This window comes from Dromiciops gliroides, chromosome 3 (genome assembly GCF_019393635.1).
Source record: "Dromiciops gliroides isolate mDroGli1 chromosome 3, mDroGli1.pri, whole genome shotgun sequence".
NCBI lineage: Eukaryota > Metazoa > Chordata > Mammalia > Microbiotheria > Microbiotheriidae > Dromiciops > Dromiciops gliroides.
In genome coordinates, this window is record NC_057863.1 from 476364155 (window position 1) to 476392102 (window position 27948).

A 27948-nucleotide genomic window follows, 5' to 3' on the forward strand; every position below is an offset into this window, starting at 1 on the left:
GAAAGATGTCATGGACCTGCATCTATGGGATAGGAGACCTGACACATGTGTGGACATTTTGTGTTTGGTTGGAATGTGACTGGGAGCAGCCTCTTTCAATTGGCATCATGGCCCAAACTGCCCATGTTTTCAAATCAATCAGACTGGGAAAGTTTTGCTCTCTCTGCCCTGGGAAATCTAGGGATGAAGGATTCATTCACTCATTGCAGAAGGACCATGAAGAAAACTGGGGAAGGACCTGAGGACCACCTTTCCAGTCAAATCAAGTCAACAATTATTTATCAAAGGCTTACCATGTGCTGGGGTAGGGGTACTAGGTGACACAGTGGATAGAACACTGGCCCTAACATTGAGAGGACCTGAGTTCAAATGTGACCTCAGACACTTACTAGTTGTGTGACCCTGGGCAAGTCACTTAACCCCAATTACATTAAACATTTAGGGCCATCTCTAGTCATCCTTATAACATATCTTGCCATTGGACCCAAATGGCTCCAGAGGAGAAAGTGAGGCTGGTGACTTTGCACAGCCCTTCCTCACTTAAATCCAATTCATTGCAAGTCATGACATCTGTCATACTCCTCTTTGAGATTGAAGGACAAGCAACAACAATAAAAACAGTATGCTAGGCACTCTATTAAGCACTGAGACCACAAAGAAAAGCAGAACAGCCAAGAGGCAGATGCAAAGAGGGCAACTATTCCAGGCATGGGGGACAGCTAGTGAGAGTAAGTGTTGTGGACTAGGAAAAGCAAGGAGGCAGTGTTATTGGATCATAGATTACATGGAAGAGAGTATAGTATAAGAAGACTGGAAAAGTAGGAAGGAGCTATGTTGTGAAGGACTTTAAAAGTCAAATGTATTTTATATTGAATACTGAAGGTAATAGGGAGCCAAAAGAGTTTATCGAGGCTTGGGGCAGCTACGTGGCACAGTGGATAGAGCACCGGCCCTGGAGTCAGGAGGATCTGAGTTCAAATCTGGCCTCAGACACTTGACACTTACTAGCTGTGTGACCCTGGGCAAGTCACTTAACCCCCATTGCCTCACCCCCCAAAAAAATTAATTAATTTTTAAAAAATTTATTGAGACAAAGGTGACTTGGACAGTTCTGTGCTTTTAGGAAGATCTCTTTGGTAATTGATTGGTGGATGAACTCGAAAGAATTAAGGCAGGATAACAGCCAGAAGGCTGTTGTAATAGTTCAGGCATAAAGTCATAAGGACATGCAAGAGGGTAGTAGAGTAGGAAGAAGGGCACATATACAAGAAATTCTGCAAAGATGAAAGCTATTTTGTAAACTATGTAATAGGCAATCCAGAGAGCACAGTAGAAGCAGTGGATAGATCTGGAATGGGATATTGGGAGGTAGAAGCAGGTAGGGTTAAGAGGCATGGAAATAAGTGGGCAGGCAATAAGGGAAAGGGAAAGAGGCATGTACAATAACAGCTGAAGGTTCCAAACTAATGAGATCAGGAAGAATATGACAGTGTGGGAATATGCTAACATACAGTATTTGTTATAAAATAAACAAAGATATGATCACTGAAATGCTGTTTCATTTACATTAAGCATCTCATTCCCTGATGACACCTAATAAATGATGTATTATTCCATTTCTGCATCATTATTTTCTAAATGGCTGTTGGATAGTTCAAACTTGAATCTTAGTTTATCTTTGTGTTTTTCATCAAGATTATAGACAAAATATTCAATTTCTCTATTTACAAAGTGAAGAAAATGGAAGCCTTAGAAATCCATGAATGGACTTGAATATTAAAGTGTCATATAGTAATAGGACACCTCTGGACATGGTTTTCAAAGCTCCAATTTAGGAAACTGTATAATAAGAACTAATAAAACAGGAAATAAAATAAATATTTGTGAGCATTTAACATTTTTCTTATAGTATTTCATAAAAACCAGATATCCTACACTGATTTCTGTTAGCTATAATATTTTCATGTGTTTGTGTGGTGTTTTAAAGTTTATAGCTTAATTTCTTTATGATCTATCTCTAAGCCTACATGATAATCTCCTTGACTATGTTTGTATACCCAGAACTTAGCATACTCTTACATATGGTAAGTATTCAATAAATGTTGTTTATTAATGATATTGATAACCACTCTCCCAAAATGGAGGCAATAAGGAGAATTATATGAACAACTGGTTCTTAATCTTAAGATAAATAATATAATCTTTATTTTGTCTTTGGAAGTCGCATGTTGCATTTAATAAATAATGACTTACCTAGTTTTCTATCAGTCAACAAAAGCAGACCTGTAATTATTCTGCATTTAGAATTTGAATTTTAGCGAATCTTGGTGGTTTCAGTAAAATTATATATAGAACATCCAGTTCTTCCACTTACAAAGTGAAGGATATAGAAGCCTTAGATTCTACTAATGGACTTGAGTGTTAGAGAGAAGTATCATGTAGTCTTATTCTCATGCAATAATAAGACTCCTCTGGACACACATTTGCAGCTTTAAAGAGTCACTGGAGATGCTAAGATCTGGGCCAATTTGGCAAGAGTCACACAGTCAGCAAATGTCAGAGGCAGGACATAAGCCCAGGTTATATGCTTAGCTTACACATTATAATTCTGCTGTATTTACAGTATTACAGAGGAAAGATAATTACATAGCATAGACACACACAATCAATTTTCTTTGCATCCTATGCATCTTGGTCTCCTGACACTTCTTTCTTTGTCCCAAATACAGAAATTCTGCATGATCCTGAAAAAGTGCTCCCTCTGGCAAAACACTTAAACCTTGTGTAATTATGACAAAGACCTCATTTTGGAAGGTGCTTTATCATGTAGGTCAGCAGATTTTTGTGATATGTGGAGAGAGAGAGAGAGAGAGAGAGAGAGAGAGAGAGAGAGAGAGGTGGGGGGGAGGCTACAAAAATGATTAAAATGTGATTACATTTAGGATGCTATTATGTTTAAAGCTTTAGATTTGGAGCTTAAGCACATCTGATCCAAGGGAAGAATGAGAGCTGGGGATAACTCAAAGGAAGCTTCACTCATAGCTCCAATATCACTCATAAGTATGAACACACATTGGGGTCTCAGGGGAAAAAATAATCCAACCCATATGTATAAAGGAGTCACAATTTACTTAGTCATGTGGCTGAGTTGGTTCAGTGGCAATTTATTTAGCTTGAAGCCAGATGAGCTTGATGCACAATTCACCTTACATAGAAGGTATTCCCTAAAGAATCATACTATAACACCATAGTAGATTCTTAATAAAGAGTTGTTGAATTGCACTGAGTCGAACCATAGACTCTCTGGGCCGGAAAGGACCTCAGAGGCCATCTAATCCATCTGGCACCTGGCTAGGGATCCCCTTTACAATGTACTGCTTTAAAAGAGAAACACTTTAAGTGAGGAATTTCTCTACTCTTATCTAAATCACTCTGCTTCAATATATGAATCTTGGGAGTTTTTAAAGGCCCAAAGGAACTTGTACTGGCAGTTATGCTCACTGCTTGAACCAGGAAAAAATAGGGAGAAAGATTATTTGAGCAAAAACTTTTTAAAAACCCTCCCTCAAATTATAGGGATAGAAACTATTGAGAATTACCCGCTAGAAAAAGGGGTGTGTGTGTGTGTGGCGGGGAGTAACACAAGGTTATTTTTCCTTCAAATTTTATTGAAAGTCACATCATAAATCTTGGGGTCTTCTGGGTAACTTAATAAGATAGAGGACTAGACATTTTCTTTGATCTTAACAACCTATCATATCTCTTCAAAAAAGAAATTATGTGCCAAAAATAAATCAATGTCAGTTGTCGTTATGATATAGGACACTCAGAATCCAAAAGAAATTAAAAACAACAAGAAATCCATGAACTTATGTTTACTTTGAGCTCATTAACCATCCTCTCTCCCACTGCCTATCACACTACTACACCAAGTGACCCAAGGCCCCAACCTATGGACTTGCAGCAAAACCCAAACCCACATTCCATTCCCCCTTCCTCTTTTCAATGCTATTGAGATGTAGGATGCAGTATTTGCAATTTTTCTATGTCCACAATAGCTAGCACAGCAGCAGCAGTCTGTGATACAAAAGATCTCTGCAAGAGAGTAGAGAAAGAGAGGGAAAGGGTTAGAATATACGTTTGCATTTGAAATCAAACTCAACCCCATTGTCCAACCCCTCTCCCTCCTCTCAGTGTCTCAGAGACCCAAACTACAGAAACGAACCCTGTAGCATTAGCACAGAAATGCTCTGAGCCCATTGCTGGGCTAGAGAACTAAGGAACAAAAGGATCAATACAAAATCCTGAGGGTGGGAGGAGAAAAGGGGGTTCTACATTAAATCTGGGAAAAGAACCCAGCACCCACCTGGGATCAGTTCTATCTGACCAAAAAGTACTTGGGGTAGAAACCTAGGCTGATTAATCATGAATTTCCCAGTGTGGGAGGAGGCTAAGAAACACTGAGATTCAGCCTCCAGGAAAACCACTATCAAAGGGGAGAGAGTTAGAAAGTGAGCAATAGAGTGAGATAAAGGTGTGTGTGGGGGGGTGGAGACTGAAATCACCACAAATCTCAAGTAGAAGAATATTCAAGGACCTTGAATATAAGCAGATAAATCAGTAAGGAAAACATTAATAGCAGAAGGAAATATGGCCTACAGATCTAGTCAATAAGTTCAGGCATTTATGAATAAACAAAGAAAAATAATCCAACACATAATAAGACAGAGGACCCTGTGGAATTTGAGAAGAATATGGAACAACAAAATGCTATTTCTGAGAATACTTAAAAGAGAAGTGAGAATTATAAGGGCAAAATTTATGGCCTGCAACAGAAAAAATAATAGGCAAAATAGTAAAACTTGAATCAGCAATAGCAAATCTCACCAAAGACACAAAAGAGAGAACAATTGATTGGAAATACAACTATACAGAAGTGCAATCTAGAAAAAGAAACAAAAACAATAACATCAAAATAAAATATGTTCTCCATCCAAGCAAAACATACTGATTTCAAAGACAAGGTAGGTAGAGACATCCTAAGGATCATAGGCTTCCCAGAACACAAATCAAAAAAAAATCTGAATACTATAATAAAAGGAATAACATAAGAAAGTTGCCCAGAGCTTTTGAACATAGTTTACATCCAGAAAAAAATCCCCAAGGCTGCAAACTTCAAACCCCCCATGGTGGTTAAATTTATTAGTCCAATTAAAAAACACACAACAGGTTCTGCAAGAAATCAGTATTTGTATGCCTCTTTTACCAAGTTGTTAATTCTCTTCTCATAATTTTCTTGCATCTCTTTCATCTCTTTTCCCAATTTTTCCCTCTACCACTCGTCTCTTTCTTTAACTCTTCTAGGAATTCCTGTTGGCCTTGCATCTAATTGGTATTTTTCTTTGAGGGTTTGCTTTTAGCTTTTTTCATATTGATATCTTCTAAGTTTATGACTTGGTCTTCTTTGTCACTGCAGTAGCTTTTTATGGTCAAGATTTTGGTTGTTTTTGTTGTTGCCTGATCATTTTCCCAGCCTATTTCTTGACTTTGAACTTTATGTTAAAGTTAAGCTCTGTTCACTTGGGGGTAGGAAGGAATTGTGCCAAGCTTCAGGCTTTTTGAGCTACTGTTTTCCGGGCTGGTTCTAGGGTCTTCAAGTTTTCAGTGATTCCAAGGTGGTGTAATCTGGGGAGAGGTATGGTCACTGCTCTCATGGTCTGTGCTTTGGTGTTTACCCAGGAAGGCCCTTGATCCCCTGCAGCCACAAGTGCTAGCCTTCCTCTTGGCTCTGGAACTGTGACCAAGTCGCCTGTTCCCTTGTGACTGACCACAAGTGCTCTTCTCGTTCCTGGAACTGTGACATAGAACATCTCTAGGCTGAGCTCCTGAAGCTTCTACTCAGAGATCTCCAAGTCCCAACATTGGTCTCCCTGCTTTGCTCTAGGCTGATGCCCACCCTGATTTCAAAGATCTGCCTTGCTGACCTTCTAAATTGTCATATCCTGGAAAAAAATGCCTCACTCTGACATTTTGTTGGCTCTGCAACTCTAAAATTGATTTGAGGTATTATTTTAAAGTTATTTGGGGGGCAATGTTGGGAGAATTCAGCTGGGTCCCGGCCTATATGCTGGTATCTTTAATTGCCAAATCTGATTTAAGACTATTCAGCACCCTCTCCTGGAAATTCTCTCTTCTCTGTTTTTTTTTTTTTTTTAATGATGCTTCTCTCTCTGGCTTCTTCTGTCTGACCATTCCTCTTCTTCTTTGCTGCCTCATCATCCATATCTTGTTCCCTAATTATGGGAGTTCTCTAAGGTTCTGTTCTGAACCCTTTCCTCACCTCTTATCTCCCAATAACTACATCAGCACCTATGAGTTTAACTGATATGTATTCAGATGTCTCCCACATCTGTATATCTAGCTCCATTCCCTTCCCCGAGTATTGGTCTTGCATCTCCAGTTGCTCATTATACATAGAAATTGTGCATGTAGACTGAAAGTTCTAGAACCATCTCAAAGTCAACATGTCAAAAATTGGATTTTTTTATCTTTTCCCTCAAAACTTCATTAAAATGAGCAAAATGTAGACTTGGAAATGAGCCTAAGCTTGGGACCACGTTTACCTTAAAGATAGTGCTTATTTACCTGCCTTAAATTCCTCACCTGGTGACTTGGAGTAAGTTTTCATTGTACTGGAAGGAGGCAGTAAATACAGCTGCTCTTCTCCTCTCCCCAAAGAGGATTGATGTCACTATCCTCAAGGTAAAGGTGGTCCTAGGATTAAGTATATTGGTGCTCATTTCCAAGTCTATATTTTGCTGATTTTAATGATAAATGAAACAAAAAACCGATAAATTCCTAATAGGAAATGTTTATTGCACAGAGTTGAAAATGATGTCCAAACGCAGAATTTTTTTTACATAAAGGGAAGCCAATATTTTGAACAAGAGTTAAATTGTACTTCATAAACCATTATGTACTGTCAATGCAATTTTCAACTTGCTGTCATTGTGTAGAAAACTACGTGGGAAATTCAGAAATATAAATCACAGAAAAGCTATTTCTTAGTATAAAAAGAACATTGTAGCTGGAAAGAATTGACACAATAGTTCAGATTATGCATTTCTAAAAATAAGGATAGCACCAAGCAATGAGGATTCTGGGATAAATATGTTGCCAACCACACAGTTAAGCGATTTGCATGAATCTTTGAGGGGGACAACAATTCTGTATATATTTGGGTGAAAAATAATGTGCCAGGTCTGAAATACATAGGCATAATAGATATGGTACCACACTAATCAACTGCTTTAATTTAAGTAGGCCAGTTTTAAAATTTTATGAAAACTTTTGAACTACTGAAATATTTTAAAACTGTTGAAATAAAATTACAGAACTGTGGAATATCAGGGTTGGAAGAGACCTGAGAAATAATCAATTTAAATGCTTATCTTGTCTTTTATCCCATCTACATTATCCCTAACAAGTACTCAACCAACCTTCCTTTGAGGATTTCTAATAAGAGGAAACCCACTACTTCCTGTGGCAACCTATTCTACTTCTGGATAGTTCTAAGGGTTAGGGAGAAATTCCTAATATTGAACTGAAATCTGTCTCTTTGCAGTATACACCCATTGCTCCTAGACCCACTTCTGATGCCAAGTAGCACAATCATAGATCATCATTCTAGAGTTGCAAGAGCTTTCAGAGACCATTTAGTCCAATTCCTTCCATTTATAGTTGAAGAAAATGAGGCCCAAGGAAGTTAAGTGACATGTCCAAGGTCACACAAGAAATTTCCAGAAGTAAAATTTGGCTCAGAATCCAGAACCTATGTTTTTCTCCATTGTACCACACTTATTCCTAATATTTTCTCTATGCCAGTCGTTCAAATATTTGGAGACAACTGTTTTTTCTGCCTCATCTTTTCTGGGTCAAATATCCCAAGGTTCTGGGGCAGCTAGGTGGCATAGTGGATAAAGCACCAGCCCTGGATTCAGGAGTACCTGAGTTCAAATCCGGCCTCAGACACTTGACACTTATTAGCTGTGTGACCCTGGGCAAGTCACTTAACCTCCATTTCCCTGCAAAAAACAAAAACAAAAACAAAAAACCAAGGTTCTTCAACAATTCTTCACATGGAAATGTCTCATGGCCTTTCACTATCCTGATCAACTTCGTGTGAAATGTGTTTTCTAGAACTGATATGAACCTCTTGATATGTACTGCTTTGTGGTACATATCTACTCAGGAGTATAAAGCAAGGCTATGAGCTCCCATGTTGCAGACACTATTCATCTTTTAATATATGCTAATATAGTCATCTTAGTCTTCTTGGGACATTGTGTCATGCCATCGACTTATATTAAACTTGTATTCCACTAAAACCTCCCTATTGTTTTCAAAATAAATTATATGCAGCCATAGCTTCCCTCTTGAAGCAGCTAGGTAATATAATGGATAGACTCAGGAGTCAGAAAAACTTTCCTCCTTTTAATGATTGAAATCTGCTCCATGATTCATAGATCCATTAAAAAAACCCAAAATACCAACAACCCAATATTCTCTTACTGATGCTCTGAGACTCTTAAATCTAATATAGAGTTCCTGTTCCCAATATGAGAGATGCCTCTGGTTCTTAGTTCACTCATGGAGTAGAGATAATGAGCATGTCTTGAGACCAATGAATTATTCCTCTCTCAGCTTGGGTTGCCAGCTTTGCCTACTTTCAGAAGTATTCTTTGATAATTCATCACTCAAATGCTCTCCTAGGGCAGTGGTTCTCCTTCCTAATATAACTATTGCCCTTTACCTGACACTGACACTGAATCTATGTCGCCCCCTGTTTTTATCTGTTTCTTGACTTCCTGTGATTGTCCCCTTTGCTTGATAGTCTGGTTCTGACTCTTGACTATAACTATATTCTACTTAACACAATCATAATACCTCAGCAGACTCTGAAATTTGCCTCCTTTCCTTATGTCTGTAATTGATGAGATCAATAAAAAACTTTTATGTTTATACTCCTATTCATATTTTTTTTTAAAAGTAAAGCCTAGAAGGGGCAGATAGGTGGTGCAGTGGATAGAGCACCGGCCCTGGAGTCAGGAGGACCTGCGTTCAAATCTGGCCTCAGACACTTGACACTTACTAGCTGTGTGACCCTAGGCAAGTCACTTAACCATCATTGCCCCACCATAAATAAATAAATAAATAAATAAATAAATAAATAAATAATAAAGCCTACTTCCTTGATTATAGTGGTTTGTAAATGGAGATGTTAGTTGTTTGGTTTTTGCATTTCTACAAGTGCATTTGATTTTCACAAGTGCTATACTTCAGGGAATAAATCAGCTCTTAAAAAAATAAGGGTATAATCAAAACTCAAAGAACATAAGGCTTTACGTATTTTTTAATTTAAATGATTACTTTTGGCAATAGGGCTTTCCCCCCTATAGATATTAGCTCTCTATAGTAGTTGTTGATTTTTGCCATATGTATGTCAAGATTGCAACACTGATTTTAAGAAAGTAGGACAAAAATATCTGAGAAAATATTTTTTTCCAGTTTTTATATTTTTCCTTTCATATACAACGCTTAGAGGGAGTCAGAATAGGAGCCAGAGTGTTGGTGGTGATAATAGAGTTTAAATTATTCCCCCCCCTCCCCTTTAGGTGTGAGTTTCTTTTACTTTGGGAAAAACGTTTATTTCTGTTCAGTGACTTCTTATTTCCCATGAAGGATAAAGGTTTAATCCATCATAACTTCCTATCCCTTATTGGAGTTGGAAAGGAGGAACAGAAAAAAGATTTTAAGGAAAATTTTTGTCCAGGCCCCTCAGACAAGCCCAAGAAAGGTTTAATGGCATAACATCTCTCTTTGCCTATATAAATATGATGTTCTCCCTACATAGTTTTATTTAGAGACAATAGTTTGTAGAAGCTAAAAATAACCCCACTGGATTTGAAGGTAGAGGAACCATATTCGAATATCTGCTCTGACATAAACTCTGTATGATTCTCCCCAAATCATTCGGCCTTGCATGTCCTCTTTCTCCTGATTTGTATAATGAGGGGATTTGATTAGCTTATTTCTAAGGTCCATTACAGCTTTTAAAAATGGTTTATTGTTTTTATTTACAAGTAACAATTATTTTTTAAAAAATTAATCTGACCCACTGACTACTGTCTGCCCCATGATGAGCAAATTTTTTAAAAATTGAACCAAAAAAATAAATCTGTCATTATATGGCTATGCAATTCAGCCAAATAAATCACCATATTAGCCATATCTGAAAATGTATTTCTATTTCTGTTTTTTTTAAGTTTATCATCTCTCTATCAGTAGGTGAATTGCATGTTTCATTTTTACCTTACAACTCTAAATCTATTTTTCTTTGTCATTCTTTCCCTGAATTCCTAAATAAAACTTAAAAAAAAAAAAAGATAGTAGCTTTGGGGCAGCTAGGCGGCATAGTTGATAAAGAACTGCCCTCGGATTCAGGAGGACCTGAGTTCAAATCTGGCCTCAGACACTTGACACTTACTAGCTGTGTGACCCTGGGCAAGTCACTTAATCCTCATTGCCCCACAAAAACAAGCAAGCAAACAAACAAACAAAAAACAACCCACAACAAAACAAAACAAACAAAAACAAACCAAAAAACCCCAGTAGTTTTATCAAATAAGAAGGGGGATTATTTAGGATTCTTCTAGCCATAGATAAACAGTAGCTATGTCTGAAAAAGATCTAGGGGTGTTAGTGGAATGAGATCTTAATATGAATCAAAAAGATAATTTGACAACCAAAATAGCTGTTGTGGTCTTGGGCTGAATTAAGAGAGGCATAACTTCAGGGGGCAGCTAGGTGGCACAGTGGATAAAGCACTGGCCCTGGAGTCAGGAGTACCTGAGTTAAATCTGGCCTCAGACACTTGACACTTACTAGCTATGTGACCCTGGGCAAGTCACTTAACCCTCATTGCCCCACTTAAAAATAAGAGAGAGAGAGAGAGAGAGAGAGAGAGAGAGAGAGAGAGGCACAACTTCAAGAAATAATCTGGTCCTAGTGCCACTGGGAGTCAGTTAGGTAGCACCATGGATAGAGTGGTGGGCCTAGAATCAGGAAGACCTGAGTTCAAATCTGGCCTCAAACACTTACTAGCTGGGTGACCCTGAGAAAGTCACTCAATCCTGTTTTGAGCCTCAGTTTCCTAATCTATAAAATGAGCTGGAGAAGGAAATGGCAAACTGCTCCAGTATCTTTGCCAAGAAAATCCCAAATGAGATCACAAAGAGTTGGACGTGACTGAAATGATTCAACAACAACATTTCATTTCAGAAGGCAGAACTAGGATCTATGGGTGGAAACTACACAAAAGGCTTAAGGAAGGAAAATTTTCCTGATAACTTCTTGCTCTCCCAAAGTGGAATAAGCTGCCTTGGAAGGTAGTGGATATGTTCAAGTACAGGCTGGATGACTGACTACTTGTTGAGTATATTGTAAAGAGGAATCGTTTTCAGGAGTAAGTTGAACTAGATGACTTCTGTGGTTTCTTCCAAAGTTAAAATTCTGGGATTCTGTAATTTCAATGAACCCACAAGTATTTGTTACTATAGACTGACTTTTAAAGCTTTTCATAACCTGGTCCCTTCCTACCAGCAACACTGGCCTCCTTCCTGTTCCTTGTACAATATCCTCTATCTCTGGACTCTAGGCATTTTCACTGGTGCCCCCATGCCTGGAATGCTTTTTCCTTCTTGTCTCTGCCTCCTGGCTTCCTATAAGTCTCAGTTAAAATTCCATTTTCTGAAAGAAATCTTTTCTAGTCCCCCTGAATTCTAGTGCCTTCCCTCTGGGATTACCTCTGAGTTATTCTGTATTTATTTATCTTGTTTATGAGGCAATAAGGTGCTTCAGTGGATAGAGCATTGTGCTTGTAGACAGGAAGAGCTAGTTTTAAGTCTGGCATTAGACACTAGCTGCATAACCCTGAGCAAGTCACTTAGCCTCTGTTTGCATTAAGCCACTGGAGAAGGAACCAGCAAACTATTTCTGTACCTTTGGCAAGAAAAACTCATGGACAGTATGGTCCATGGACAGTTGGACATGACTGAATAACTGAAAAACAACAAGAATCTTGTCTGTACATAGTTGTTTGTATATTTTCTCCCCCATTAGATTGTAAGCTCCTTGAAGGTAGGAACTGTTTTTGCCTTTCTTTGTATCCCCAGGACTGAGCATAGTGCCTAGAATATAGTAAACACTTAATGTATCTTCTGGTTACTACTGTTACTGTTGTTGTTGTTAAGCACATATTTTCTACCAGGTACAAGGTGCTGAGAATACAAAGACAAAAACAAAATAGCTCCTGCCCTCAGGGGCTTACAGTCTATCAAAGGAGACAACATGTACATGATTCTATGAAACATGATGCCATGAGAATATGAATATATCAATCATAGCATATTTTAGAAGAGGAAACAAGAAATTGGTAAAGAATAATGAACTAAGAGTAAGAAGATTTGGATTTGAATCCAGTCTCTGACATGTATTAGGTACCCTTAAAATATATAAAAAAGCTGCAATGAACTAATTTTATCTTTCATGTGGGTTTGTAGTTAAAACTATATAGTTGATTTATATATATAAAACCTATATCAGATTGCTGTCTGTCTTGGGGAGGGGGGAGGGAAGGGAGGGAAAATAGGGAGGGAGAAAAATTTAGAACTAGAAATCTTATAAAAACAAATGTTGAAAACTATCTTTACATGTAACTGGAAAATAATAAAATACTTTTATGATTAAAAAAAGATAGTCAGGGGCAGCTAGGTGGAGCAGTGGATAGAGCACTGGCCCTGGAATCAGGAGTACCTGAGTTCAAATCTGGCCTTAGACTCTTAACACACACTTACTAGCTGTGTGACCCTGGGCAAGTCACTTAACCCCAATTGCCTCACTAAAAAAAAAAAGATAGTCATCCAGTTTCTAAAAAAACAAAACAAAACTATATAGTTGAAACAAAGAGCAGGGTTTGATTATTTAAAGTACAGTCAGACAATATAGATGATTCAATCTAAAATGACTGTCCTTCCTTTTCCTGAATTATCTAGATTTGCTGCCCCAGATTCACTGGGTAAGTGCAAGTTTGTGATTCATTCAAATCCATATAGACTTAATTTAGATCTTCAATACTTAATTCATCCCACTAATTGAATCAGGCTTCAGCTTTTTTCCCCTGCCTGAAACTTAAATTTTATGATAGACTTTTCAAAAGCCTTTTGTTCTAAAAGATACTAAGAAATAATGTGCTTTAACATTATTAAAAATAGAAGGGAATTGGATGGTGAAATTTGGAGAGGGAAAATGAGGACTGGATCTAAGGGGAGCACCCACATGAAAATAGGGTTTAAACAGGGTCTGGGGAATTCATCCACTTTAGTGTCCCTTCAGGAGCTAAATCTTATGAAAGAGAAATAAATTATTGTCAGATAAATCTACCAGAACCAAAATGTTAAGGAAAGTGATTCTTGACCCAGAAGAATTATCTGGGAATTCTGTCAAATTAGTAACTTCAACTCAACAAACACTTGGTAAGGATCTGCTACATGAAAGGCACTGTGGTAGGCCTGCAGATGCAAAGAGAAAATCCAAAGCATACCTATCCTTGAGGCAGCTAGGTAGGACAGTGGATAGAGATCTGGGCTTGGAGTCATTAAGACCTGAGTTCAATTCTAGTCTCAGACAGCACTTACTAGATGTGTGATATTGGGCAAATCACTTAACCTCTGCCTGTCTCAATTTCCTCATCTATAAAATGGAAATAATAATAGCATCTACCTCACAGTGTTGTTGTGAGGATCAAATGAGACAATATTTGTAAAGTGTTTGGCACAATGCCTAGCACATAATGAGTGCTTACTAAATACTTTTCCCCCTCATTCCCTTCCCCTTAGCTTAAGGGAGTTTATAATCTAGAACCTCTTTGATGGGCAGCTTGGCAGGCTGGTACCAACTCGCTAATATGCTATATGAATTTGGACAAGTTATTCCTCTTCTGGGGGTCCTAGTTTCCTTATCTATAAAATGAAGGAGATAATACTGCATGATCTGAATTTCCTGGCTCTGAGATTTTTTATTGTAGTGGTACAGTGAAAAGAGCACATGCTTTGGAGTTCAAAGGCCTGTGTTTGAATTCTTCATCTCTTAGTTCCTACCTGTGGCACCTCAGGCATTCATTTCCCCTCCAGTTTCTTCATCAGCAAAATCAGGAGATCAGAGGAGATGCCCTCAAAGGTCCCTTCCAGCTCTAAGATCTTGTGATACTCTAAGACCAACATGTGCACTGATCACAAAATACATACAAAAGGAAACTGTGTTGAAAGAAAAATTTAAAACAATAAATTGTCTATCTAGGCAAATCAAAATACTTTTGAGTCCCATGATTCCCATAAATATTTCCAAAAGGCAATTAGTTGGTATCAGTTACTCCCATGAAATCTGATGGACTATGAGAAGCTTTTGCTAAGTCTAGCGTGTTATCCTTCATCAGTGTGGTCCTTCTGTCTGGCTCCCTGATCACTCAGGCCTCTTCAGGCCTGATTTATCACAGTGTCCTCTATTAGTAGAGTTGAATGTCTCCTGTTAGCCATACAAAGGAGTACTCAAATCTTCCTACTGTTCTAGGTTTTAAAGTAGGCTCCAAGGAATTTGTCCCCTGAAATGGCTACCAATTATAGCTTTTTCAATATCTAGCAAGTATGCACAGTAGAAAATTCGAATGTCATGTTGTCCAATTACAGTTAGTAATAATACATAGCATTTACAAAGTGATTTAAAGTTTGCAAAGTACTTTACAAATGTTATCTCATTCCCCCCCTCCACAACAACTCTCAAAGGTAGGTACTATTATTATCCTCATTTTACAGATGAAGAAACTGAGGCAGACCGAGGTTAAATAATTTGCCCTATTCACACAGCTAATATTTGAGTCTGGTTTGAATGCAGATCTTCCTGACTCCAGGCCCAGTGCTCCATCTACTGTCCCACCTAGCTGCTTATTCATCTTTAAGGAAAAAATAAACATGTAGAATGGAAACCTGAAAACAAAAGCATATTGGAAATTCTGTAGTCTTTTCAATAGCAATTGAAAGCACGAAGTTAAGGCAATCGAAGGTATCAAAATAACAGTAAGAACAAAATGAACAAATTTAATGTCAACAGCAACAAAACTATACTATAACAGCATGAGAAGAAATCAGAGGGGAGAGAGAGAGAGAGAGAGAGAGAGAGAGAGAGAGAGAGAGAGAAAGAGAAAGAGAGAGAGAAAGAGAAACTCCTAAAGGAAAATAATGTAGAAAATGTCTTCTTTTCTGCGTGGTAGCTAGATATCCAACCTGACAAAAATGCAAGTTGAATCAAATGAAAGAGAGAACACTCGAGCTCCATTAATATAATGAATGAGCAGAGAGTTAGAGATGACTGAAACTCTGGAAAACTAAAAGATGTCAAGGCCAGATGAGAGCCATCATTATTAGTCTTAATGCTTCACAGTAGCACATGAAATACTAACAAAGCACTTGACCAGTTTCCTCTCAGAATCATGTTTGATCACACCACCCTTCTTAACATAAGACATGACCTATCTACTACCAAAAAAAAATGAAAACACCATTGAACCCTCCAAATGTGAACCACCAATTAATTATATGTTATTTATTTTGTACAAAAAGCACAGGTCTGACCATATCACACCCCATTTCTCTACTCAATATACTCCAATGGCTCCTTATCACCTCCATAATCAACTATAAAACCCTCTATTTGGTACTCAAAGCACTACATGACCTCACCTCCCAAATACCTTTCTAGTCTTTTTACACCTCACTTCCAATATAATCTATAATATAATCTATAATCCAATATAATCTATAATCACTTTGTAAATGCTATGTATTATAACTCTATAATCCAGTGACACCAGCTTTGCTATTCTTTGCATAAGACAAGGGACATTTTTTGATTCTGGTCATTTTCACTTGCCTGGAATGCCTGGAATTCTCTCTCTCTTCATCTCTGCCTCTTGGCTTCCCTTGTTTCTCTCAGGTCCCAGATATAATCTCACCTTCTACAAGAAGACTTTCCCACTGCCCCTTTACTCCACTGCTTTCCCTCTGATGATTATTTCCAATTTATCCTGTATGTAGCTTGTACATAGTTGTTTGCTTGTCTCCTCCGTTAGACTGGGAGCTTCTTGAGAGGAGGGGCTGTCATTTGCCTTTCTTTGTATCCCCAGAGCTTAGCACAGTGCCTGCCCTATAATAGATACTTAATAAATGCTTACTGAACAACTGACTAATATGTAAAGTGTTTCCAATTAATTTGACAACCACCTCAAAATGAATCTAGAATATCAAACCAGGTTTTTGTCTTCTGAGAACGTCAATTCATACATGTATTAATGTATTAATTGTATTAATGTATTAATAAAAGATCTCAGGTTTTTTTTACTCCCCAGTACACAGTGGTATGGATAACAAAAAAATATCTTGCAGAATTAAATTTACAAATTCTGATTTTCTTGGACAAAATCCCCAAATCCAATATCCTTGGCTGTGACCTCCTTGCTTTGTTTTAACAGCTCACTTTGCTAGTTGGGAATGGGGCCTGAAATTTCTGTCAGATATTTTCTCTGGAAGTACTTTTAACTTTTTCAGAAATAGTGTATGTGTTTGGTATTCCATTTCTAAATACATTCACAGCAAATACTTGGAGAGACCAAAGATGAACTGTGAGACAATTAAAGGGATTCCAAATTTGGCTACCTTATGTTTCCTTCCTCAGGAGGAGCCATCTTGGAAATTACAAGATATATGAGTAATTTGTAGAAGGAACCAGAGCAATGGCAAGTTGAAAAATAGAAATTTACTTTTGTTTTGTTTGGTTTTTTGGGGTGGTTTTTTTTGGTGGGGCAGTGAGAGTTAAGTGACTTGCCCAGGGTCTCACAGCTAGTAAGTGTCAAGTGTCTGAGGTTGGATTTGAACTCAGGTTCTCCTGAATCCAGGGCCAGTGCTTTATCCACTGCGCCACCCAACTGCCCCCAGAAATTTACTTTTAATAACACCATAATACAAAATAAAAAATTAGCCCTAGTTTCAGGTAGACCTAGATTCAAGTCCCCTCACCTCTGGGACACACTGACTTTGTAATCCTCAGCAAATCACTTAACTTCTTACTGCCCTTGGCAACTTTATTATTAATTACAGAACTATTGTCAGCCTATATTGGTGAAGGGGCTTTCCTTGCCTGGAATCCCTCTAACAATGAAATCACAAGTCTGTGTACACACACACACACACACACACACACACACAGAAATATTAATAACACTAATACAATCCATCTTTCCTGAGAACAGTTTGCATAGTAGTAATCTAAATGCATCTGAGTAAGAAAATCCTAGTCTTTTCCCATATCTTATTGATATGTATTTTTTTAAAAACCTTAAATGCCATTCTTTGGCATTATCTTTATTTATAGAAACCATGGAGAGAATTAGTTTATGTTGTGCTCAAAAGCAACAATCATACTATTAATTCATTATTCTATAGTGAATTAAGATATGCAAAGTATCATCTCTGTTATAATTCTGTAACAAATGTCATGCAAGTATTATTACCCACATTTTATAGACAGAAAAATGAATCTGAGATGTAGAGAAGTTATATTACTTGCACATGGTCTCTTGAATCAAGTTAAACATTTTTGAAACATCATTTTATGGGGCACTTGATCATCTTGCCCTACGGTGCTTAAAAAGAGCATAAGTAAAAACCCACTAAATTGTACAGGATAAAAAGTAGATGCATTCGGGGCAGCTAGATGGCGCAGTGGTAAAGCACCGGCCCTGGATTCAGGAGTACCTGAGTTCAAATCCAGCCTCAGACACTTAACACTTACTAGCTGTGTGACCCTGGGCAAGTCACTTAACCCCAATTGCCTCACTAAGAAAAAAAAACAATTAAAAAAAAAAGTAGATGCATTCTATGAAGAACTGGACAAAATCTTCCTAAGTAAGTCAGATCAGAATCTTTAATATTCTATAAATTCATTGCAGAAATTGCAATAATGAAAGATGATGATGAACACTGCTGGAAAACATATTTTGAAATCAAGAAAATAAAGATGCAAAAGGCCAGAAGTATTACATCCATAAACACATTATTGTATTTCTTTAATAAGATAGAAGACACTAGACAGGATAAGTACTCAACAGCATTAGAAAAATGAAATTGACTATATTTTAACATTCAGAAAACAACTGCTCTAATATATAGTGGTCATTTAAAAATCATTTGTCTTGTATTCAGTCAAGTCAAAATAAAAAAATAATGAATCAGAAAAAGGATTAAGTCAATAAGACCAACACTTGTTATTTCAGCAGCACAAATCATTTTTGTTTAAATAAGCTGTCAATTGAAAAAACTGGAAATGCACAAAACTAACAATATTTTTTTTGTTGTTGTTTCTTAGAGAAGTTGAGTTGATACAAAAGGTTACAACTAGAAAGGAAACTTCCCAAACCAGCAAACGCTTGAATTCCTTGCTAAACAAAGAGACTTGGCAATGTAAGACAGCACTTATTGAAGTATAAGCTCATTTGCAAAATATAACAGAGGGGCTGTTTGTACAGTGAGCTCAGATCTGGCCTTTGAAGTAAGGACTTGAGCATTTGACTCCCACCTCAAACATATAATAGCCAAGTTACAATATTTTGCTTTCCTTACCTGTAAAATGGGCATAATAATACTTGTACTACCTACCTGTGTCAAAGCGTTTTGCAAACCATGAACATTATAGAAATGTTCTAGGCTGAAAGATGACAGCAAGCAGTATTTTTTTACAAATCTGTAAAAAACAGGTGCCTAGAAAATAAGCCTGAAAAGAACCTGTTTGATATCCAGCTAAGACAAATGTCTTGACAGCATTTAACTATAAAACTGGAAGAAAGACAAGAGATATATACTGGTATGTTTACAGTGTGATATCAGAAACAATGATGGAATCATCACATTTTGGCTCTTATCTTAATATTCAAAGAATCGACATGGAAACGTAAGATAAAGTTGGGAAGAGTTGCTACAGCTATTATGTCTATGCTGGAATCAACACAATTTTAAAGGCACCCAGGACTTAATTTTTAAGATATCTCAGAAGGGGGGCAGCTAGATGGCGCAGTGGATAGAGCACCGGCCCTGGATTCAGGAGTACCTGAGTTCAAATCCGGCCTCAGACACTTGACACTTACTAGCTGTGTGACCCTGGGCAAGTCACTTAACCCCAATTGCCTCACCAAAAAAAAAAAAAAAGATATCTCAGAAGGGAAGATTCTAAGAGAATGGGAATGACAACAGACAAGATTCTTTCCATGAACAAACACAACAAAGCCAACTGGAAAGACCTCAACAACCATGAGTCCCTACATCTGCCTTCTCATTTCTATCAAATCTCATTGAGAATGCATACATTGACAATATCCCTGTTGAGATTATTAGGGGACAGAGAAGCTTCTGTAGATGTTTTTCTGTAGCAAGCACATCTTCACAGGCACATAACTGACTGAGTGGTATAGAGAACACTCATACCACTATGTCTAGTGTTTTGTTTTTTACTGATTTCTATATAAGCATTTGATTTGATGTAACAAAACTCAGTCCTGAAAGTCCTCAAACAAGGTGCTCCCACACAGATGCTAAATTTGTATTTATTATGTTAAAAACAAAAGTCACCTGACTGGGGAATGTCTGAATAAACTATTGGGAGATATTTTCATATGTATACGTATGTATGTATATCTATATAAACATAATGAAAAATTATGGCACTATATATAAACTATACATAAAAATATAGCAAAATATGGAAAGATATAGGAAGTGATATAAAGTCAGAACAGCAGAACCAGGACATTGCATACATTTACTATAATTGTATTTTTTAAAGAAAGAAAATAAAGGCAAAGGTAATTAAGTTTCAGGATAATTGATAAGGAGACAGAGAAAACTTATATGACATTTATTTTTTGGTAACATGATTCTGTTTTATTAAATGTACATTACAATATGTTGATGTTATATAAGATCTTGTTTTTTATATTTCTATTTATTTGGTTTTAAGTGAAGTCACAATATGAAGACTACTTTTTCTGTAAATTTTGAAATAAAAAAAGAGGAGAAAGGTCTGATGTCACTTTGAGGGGGTGGTATTGTGAAGGAAAGGTTTAGTTTTTCCTTGTTTGTTTTTTTGATTGGAGAAAACAATGTATTGTAAATTATGGAGAAAGAGCCAATAGAGGAGACTGAGTATTTAGGAGAAAAGCTAATTGATAGAAGAAGGTCCTAGAGGAGGTAAGACAGGATAGAATTAAGGATAGAGACAAAGAAGTTCACTTCTTCTGAGACTGGAGGGATAGAGGAAGATGATGGGTGATGACATATCTTTTGGTGGGAGAAGGGATTTGGGGGCACTCGTATGAGATGCCCTTGCTCTTCTCAGTAAAGTTGGAGAGGAGGGGTAGCTAGGTGGCATAGTGGATAGAACACCGGCCCTGGAGTCAGGAGTACCTGAGTTCAAATCCGGCCTCAGACACTTAACACTTACTAGCTGTGTCACCCTGGGCAAGTCACTTAACCCCAATTGCCTCACTAAAAAAAAAAAAAAAAAGTTGGAGGGGAGATCATCTGTTGAGAGTAACAGGAATAGAGATAGGCTTTGGACCTTCATGAGAATATAAAAGTTAGAAGAGCAGCTGCAGGGAATTGAGTAGAGATTCAATAGGGAGTTGATAAATAAGAAGATTGGGAGAAACAGTTGAAATTATGTAGCATGAATTTGTTGTAGTGTAGCCAGTTGTGCCAGTTTCTTAACTTCTTCCAACAAAGCTCCAAAAACTTAAGCAAAGAAAGACTAAAAGAATATGAAAGCAATGACTGTATCAGATGGTAACATTTTTCCCCAGGCTTCTGGCACAGTAGGTCCTTAAAAAATGCTTAGTGATTGGATGAATTTATATTCATCAAAATTACTGTCCAAATGATTTCTGGTGATTCTGGATATTTAGAGAAAGAAAAAAATGCAATCATGTAACTGAGTGATTCTATACATATAGGCTTACTCAGGGGTATATTGAGGCCAGCTTGAACTGGCTCATGAAACCTCATTATCGAATTTTCATTATATCTCAGACATTGGCAAATGCTACAGATCAGGCTTTGATTTATTGTTTTGTTGGTTGTCTAAATCTAAGAAAGTTATGGTGAAAATGTTAGTAATGTAAATTAAACATACGGTGTGTACATTGTTCTCCCCTCCCCTCAAGAGCTGATTATTAAATGTTTACTAGCATGTCACTGGGTTTACTGGACTCAAAGAATCTTTTAGTGTTGTATTCAGTCATGGAACTAGGAAAGAAAAAGGAGCACAAGCTTTTGAGCATAGGGAACTTTGTATTTAACTGGCCCCATAGCCAGTCAAATAAAGAAAAAGATCTGCTATCTCACCGAGGTGGATAGCACTGTCAATGAACTAGAGCCCAACCCTTCCATGCCCATTCTGTGATTTTTGTTCGTGTTCTCCCAATGTGCTAAAAGCTTTCATCATCTTTCTCGATATCATAAGATCAATGTAGCCCATGATGACATGTTTCATTCCCATCTTTGTTTTTTTCATTTATTTCATGATACTCCCTGTGCTACTTCACTTAAATAATTCTTTACATTGTTTCAGCCATCTCATCGCCCCCCCCCCTCCCAATTTGCTTCTCCATTGTCCTTGGGATGATTCTCAAGTTCAGTTCTTTGGAGACTAGCCTTCCATGAACTTTCGGTCTCATGACATCAGTGATCCATAGGTACATAGGAAGTTCAAATATGTACTTCTTGATTGCTTTCTCCCTCGTGTTTTACTTGCAAGAAAAAGTATTTTTCATTGAGAGAAGCAAGTAAAAAGAAATGCAACTTGAGTTTAGGCATTTGCTCATTACTATAAATATACAAGATCCCATTCTTCAGGCCTGACATATTAAGCAATTGTAAAAACAGTTTTTGTCTCAGTTGGCACTGACCTTGCTTTTCCATATATCCAATGTAATATGACAAAGTCCTGTAAGACCTCGTATTGTTGGATAGAGGGCATAGCTCTTTTACCATTTCTTAAACTCCTCCCAAACAGTGAGTCTTCTGAAAAAAAAAAAGACAACTGTAACAAATACAATTTTTAAAAAAATTAGATTGCTTTCTGCCCAGTGCTATTCTACCTTGAAAATTACCTTTCTCTCTCTATTATATCTCTCTCAATGGGATCAAATATTAGACTCATATGAAAATAGATTCAAATTTTCAGGGGAGAAGTTAGATTCATGAGTGATAACAAAGAAAATAAAACAATTTCCTCTTTTTTAAAATAGCTTGGAGATTACCAGTTTAGAAAGCAGAAAATGTTGAGTTCCCATAAATAGAAATTGCCCAGTTCAGTATCTAACAGCAGACCTGTGGTGGACAAGACAAGAAGAATGCACAGAGAATCCAGTATTGTGTGCATAGAGGATGTTCTGTGATTGACATTGATGCTTTGGTAGCATTTATGGAAAACCTATTGAAATATTATTTTTGTATATCAATTCTAAAGTGTAGTACTCAGTTGGGCATAATCACAGTCCAATATTCTTGCCTACATTCTAAGTTCATATCAGAAATAACTCTGTAATCACAACTTGAATACAGAGCAATCATGTGTCATCAGACCACCATATAATTTTTAATTTATCACTCAAATTCAATCACTACCCTGAGAGAACTTTTTAAATTTCCCACACAACAAAGCCCAATTATTTCTAATGAAGTTAAAATGCCTCTAAGTATAATAAGAGATGGTGATTGACTATGTATGACTACCCTTATTTGGCTGCAATTCCTATGACTAATTGATATCAGTGACTAGTAACATTCTTTTTTTTTTCTTTTTCTTTTTTTTTTTTTTTTGACTAGTGACATTCTTACCTGTGGCTCCAAGAAGCTGTAGCATATGCAGTGGTCATTATCCAGTAAAACCATCTCAGCTGATGGGCTAACTCAGGCAGAACATAACCATTGGGCCTCAAACCAGTTGGTGAGTTGGGGCACGAGGGGTATATACCTAATGCATGTGAAGACTTCCCTGGCAGAATGAGAGTGCTCAACTCTTTCCTTTCAAATTTTGTTCTTCAGTCATTTCATTCCTAACTCTTCATGACCCCATTTGAGAAACTGAGGCAAACAGGATTAAGTGACTTGCCCAGGGTCACACAGCTAGTATGTGTCTGAAACTGGATTTGAACTCAGGTCTTCCTGACTCCAGGCCTGATGCCTTAGCTGCCCCATTTCAGTATTTGCTTCTTACTATTTAAATTACCAAGCCATCAGGGAAATGGATAAATAAGTACAACACATTGGAGCCTATTAGAGAAGGGTGTTAGAGCATCTGCTACCCTCACTACATAGCCCCTGGCCATTACAGAATTCAGAAGTTTCTTCAGATAAATTCCATAATCATTTATTGTCTACAACATACAAAGGTTACCTATTGAACTCTCTTAATCAAATAAAGCAAATAAACATCTGACAAATAGAGGGAATCTACATATGGTACACATAGTCTTTCAGTCAGTGATTCAATCAGCAGGATTGTAAACACCCTGAGGGTGGGGACTATGCTTTTATTTTCTGATCTAGTCGGTCAACAAATATTTATTAAATACTTTCTATGTACTAGTCACTGTGCTAAATTTTGGGGATCTGAAGAAGTTTTATACACACACACACACACACACACACACACATGCATGTGTGTGTGTGTATTTTATATATGTATGTATATACACATATATCTATGTATTATATATATTTAACACACACACATATATGAAATAAATTGGAGACAATCAATGATGGAAAGACTTCTTGTAGAAGATGAAATTTTAGCTGACTCAAAGTAATCCCAGGAAGCCAGGAGGCAGAGATGAGAGAAAGTTCCAAGCATGGAGAACAGCAAGTGAAAATGCCTGGAGTTGGGAAACACATCAAAAATAATAGTAATGAAGCCAGTACAAAGTACTTGTGTGTGGCAGGGAAAGTTAGGCAGGAAGGGACCAGGCTATGGAAGACTTTAAAAAGTCAAACATGGGGCAGCTAGGTGGTGCAGTGGATAAAGCACTGGCCCTGGATTCAGGAGGACCTGAGTTCAAATCTGGCTTCAGACACTTGACACTTACTAGCTGTGTGCCCCTGGGAAAGTCACTTAACCCCAATTGCCTGTCTCTCTCTCTCTCTCTCTCTCTCTCTCTCTCTCTCTCTCTCTCTCTCTCTCTCTCTCACACACACACACACACACACACACACACACACGTCAAACAGAGGATTGTCTATTTGATTCTAGAGGCACTAGAAAACCAGTGGAGTTGATTGAATGAAAGGATGACACAGTCAAACATGTACTTTGGGAAGATCAGTTTGACAGCTGATAGAGGATGGACTGGAGTGGGGAGAAATTTGAAGGTCAAACAACAAGTATGCTATTGCAATAATATAGCTCTAAAATCAGCATAGTGGTAGTGTCTGAATATGAAGGTAGAAAGGACAGAACTTGGCAACAGATTGGACACAGGGGGTGAAGGTGAGGAGTCAAGGATGGCACCAGGTTGCCCAGGTGAGTGGGAGGATAATGGTGCCCCTGTAGTAATAGTGAAGTTTGGAAGAGAGGAGGGTTTGGGGGGAAAGAGAATGAGTTCAGTTTTGGACATGTTGAGTTTACAATGTCTATGGGACATCTAGTTTGAAATGTTTATTAAGCAGTTGGAGATGTGAGATTGTAAGTCATCAGAGAAGTTAGGGATGGATAAGTAGGTCTGAGAAACACCTGCATAGAGATGATAGTTGAGACCATGGAAGATGATGAGATCAACAACCGAAATAGTATTGGGGGAGGTTGAGAAGGAGGCACAGGACAGACACTTGGAGAACACACACAGTTGACCAGCATGCCTTGGATGAAGATCCTGCAAAGGAGATTAAGAAGGGATGGTCAAACAGGTAGGAGGAGAGCGAGGATAGAGTAGTGTCACAGAAGCCTAGAGAGTAGAGGATCAAGGAGACAACAGTTATTAACAGTGTCAAAGGTCAACGAGGATTGAGAAAATGCCATTAGATTTGGCAGTTAAAAGAGCATTGGTAATTTGGGAGTAGGCAGTTGAGTCTCTAGTACCACATTAAGGTAATGTCAAATTCTGCATACTTAATTGGTACTGCCCTAATTGAATTGTAGAAGAATGAAAAACATTTTAAATATTACAAAAGGAACAGAAAACCCAAAACATTCCATTTAGAGAAAATCCTTTAATTTCTATGTCGTTTTCACCCTCAAAAGTGGAAACACTCCCACCCTCTTCCAGATTTGGGTAGTTACCATCGCAGTAGTAGGAGACATTGTTCAAAGAATCACCCAACACACAATTAATTCATTCATTCATTTGACCAATATTCAATTAATACAATTCTAAATTAGGGAGCAGTGTGCTGAGATTTTTTTCCTTATTGCCTAAGGGCCTAGATTCTTCTTGGATTTTAATTAGCATCTGTTTTCATAGTCTGTATCATAGATAAAAAATTACAAGTTTCTTTATGGCTGAGACATAGTAACCCTAAAGTAGTCCAGCATAGTGCCTTGCACATAGTAGGTTCTCAATAAATATTCATTTTAAAATTTAAATGTTAAAAATAACAAAACTGTTAGATTACAGTATTACTTTTTATATTTCATTCTCTTTTTGAAGTTCCAAATATTTAAAAAAGAAACAAAATTTCCCAATATTCATGTGTGTACCAAAATCTTCCCTCTGGGAGCAGTAGGATTGTGATTAGTTTTATAAAAGTATTTTATTATTTTCTAGTTACATGTAGAGATAGTTTTCAACCTTTGTTTTTATAAGATTTCTAGTTTCAAATTTTTCTCTTTCCCTCCCCCCCCAACCCCTCACCAAGACAGCAAGTAATCTGATATAGGTTATATATGTACAATCACATTAAATATATTTCTGCATTAGTCTTGCTGTGAAAGAAGAATCAGAGCAAAAAGGAAAAACCTCAAAAGAAAAAAGCAACAGCACCAAAACCAATAGAAATCGTATGGTTCAATCTGTATCTAGATTCCACAGTTCTTTTTTTCTGGATTTGGAGTCATGAGTCCTTTGGAACTATCTTGTACTATTGCTGAGAAGAATCAAGTCTATCACAGTTGATCAACACATAATGTTGATGATACCATGTACAATGTTCTCCTGGTTCCGCTCATCTCATTCATCATCAATTCATGCAAGGTTTTCCAGTTTTCTCTGAAATCTTCCTGTTCATTGCTTCTTACAGCACAATAGTATTCCATTACATTCAAATACCACATATGCCCAACTGATGGGCAACCCCTCAATTTCCAATTCCTTGCCACCACAAAAAGAGAAGCTATAAATATTTTTGTACATGTGGGTCCTTTTCCCTTTTTTAATGATCTCTTTGGGAAAAAGACCTAATAGTGGTATTGTTGGGTCAAAGGGTATGCACAGCATTATAGCCCTTTGGGCATAGTTCCAAATTGCTCTCCGGAATGGTTGGATCAGTTCACAGCTCCACCAACAATGCATCAGTGTTCCAATTTTTCCATAGCTTCTCCAACATGTATTATTTTCCTTTTTTGTCATATTAGCCAATCTGATAGGTGTCAGGTGGTACCTCAGAGCTGTTTTAATTTGCATTTCTCTAATCAATAGTGATTTAGAGCATTTTTTCATATGGCAATAGACAGCTTTGATGTCTTCATCAGAAAACTTCCTATTCATATCCTTTGACCATTTCTCAACTGAGGAATGACTTGGATTCTTACAAATTTGATTTAGTTCCCTATATATTTTAGAAATGAGGCCTTTATCAGAAGTACTGGCTATAAAAACTGTTTCCCAGATTTCTGCCTCCTTTCTAATTTTGGATGCATTGCTTCTGTTTGTACAAAATCTTTTTAATTTAATGTCATCAAAATCATCCATTTTGCATTTCATAGTATTCTCTATCTCTTGCTTGGTCATAAACTGTTCTCCTTTCCAAAGATCTGAGAGGTAATCTATTCCTTCCTCTCCTAATTTACCTATGGTATCACCTTTTATGTCTAAATCATGTACCCATTTTGACCTTATTTTAGTATAAGGTATAAGATGTTGGTCCATGCCTAGTTTCTGCCATACTCTCTTCTAGGTTTCCCAGCAGTTTTTGTCAAATACTGAGTTCCTATCCCAGAAGCTGGAGTCTTTGGGTTTATCAAACAGTACATTACTAAAGTTATTTACTACTGTGTCTCCTGTGCCTAACCTATTTCATTGATCCTCCACTCTATTTCTTAGCCAGTACCAAATAGTTGATGGCTGCTGCTTTATAGTAAAGCTTCATATTTGGTACAACTAGCCCATCTTCCTGTACATTTTTTTCCATTAGTTCCCTTGATATTCTTGACCATTTTTTTCCAGATGAATTTTGTGATGATATTTTCTAGCTCTATAAAATAATTTTTAGGTACTCTGATTGGTATGGCACTGAATAATTAGGTAGAATTGTCATTTTTATTATATTAGCTCAGCCTATCCATGAGCAATTGATATCTTTCCAATTATTTAGATCTGATTTGATTTGTGTGAAAAGTGTTTTGTAATTGTGTTCAGAGTTCCTGGATTAGTCTTGGCAAGTAGACTCCCAAGTATTTTATATTGTCAACCATTACTTGAAATGGAATTTCTCTTTCTATCTCTTGCTGCTGGACTTTGTTGGTCATGTATAGAAATGCTGATGATTTATGTGGATCTATTTTATAACCTGCAACTTT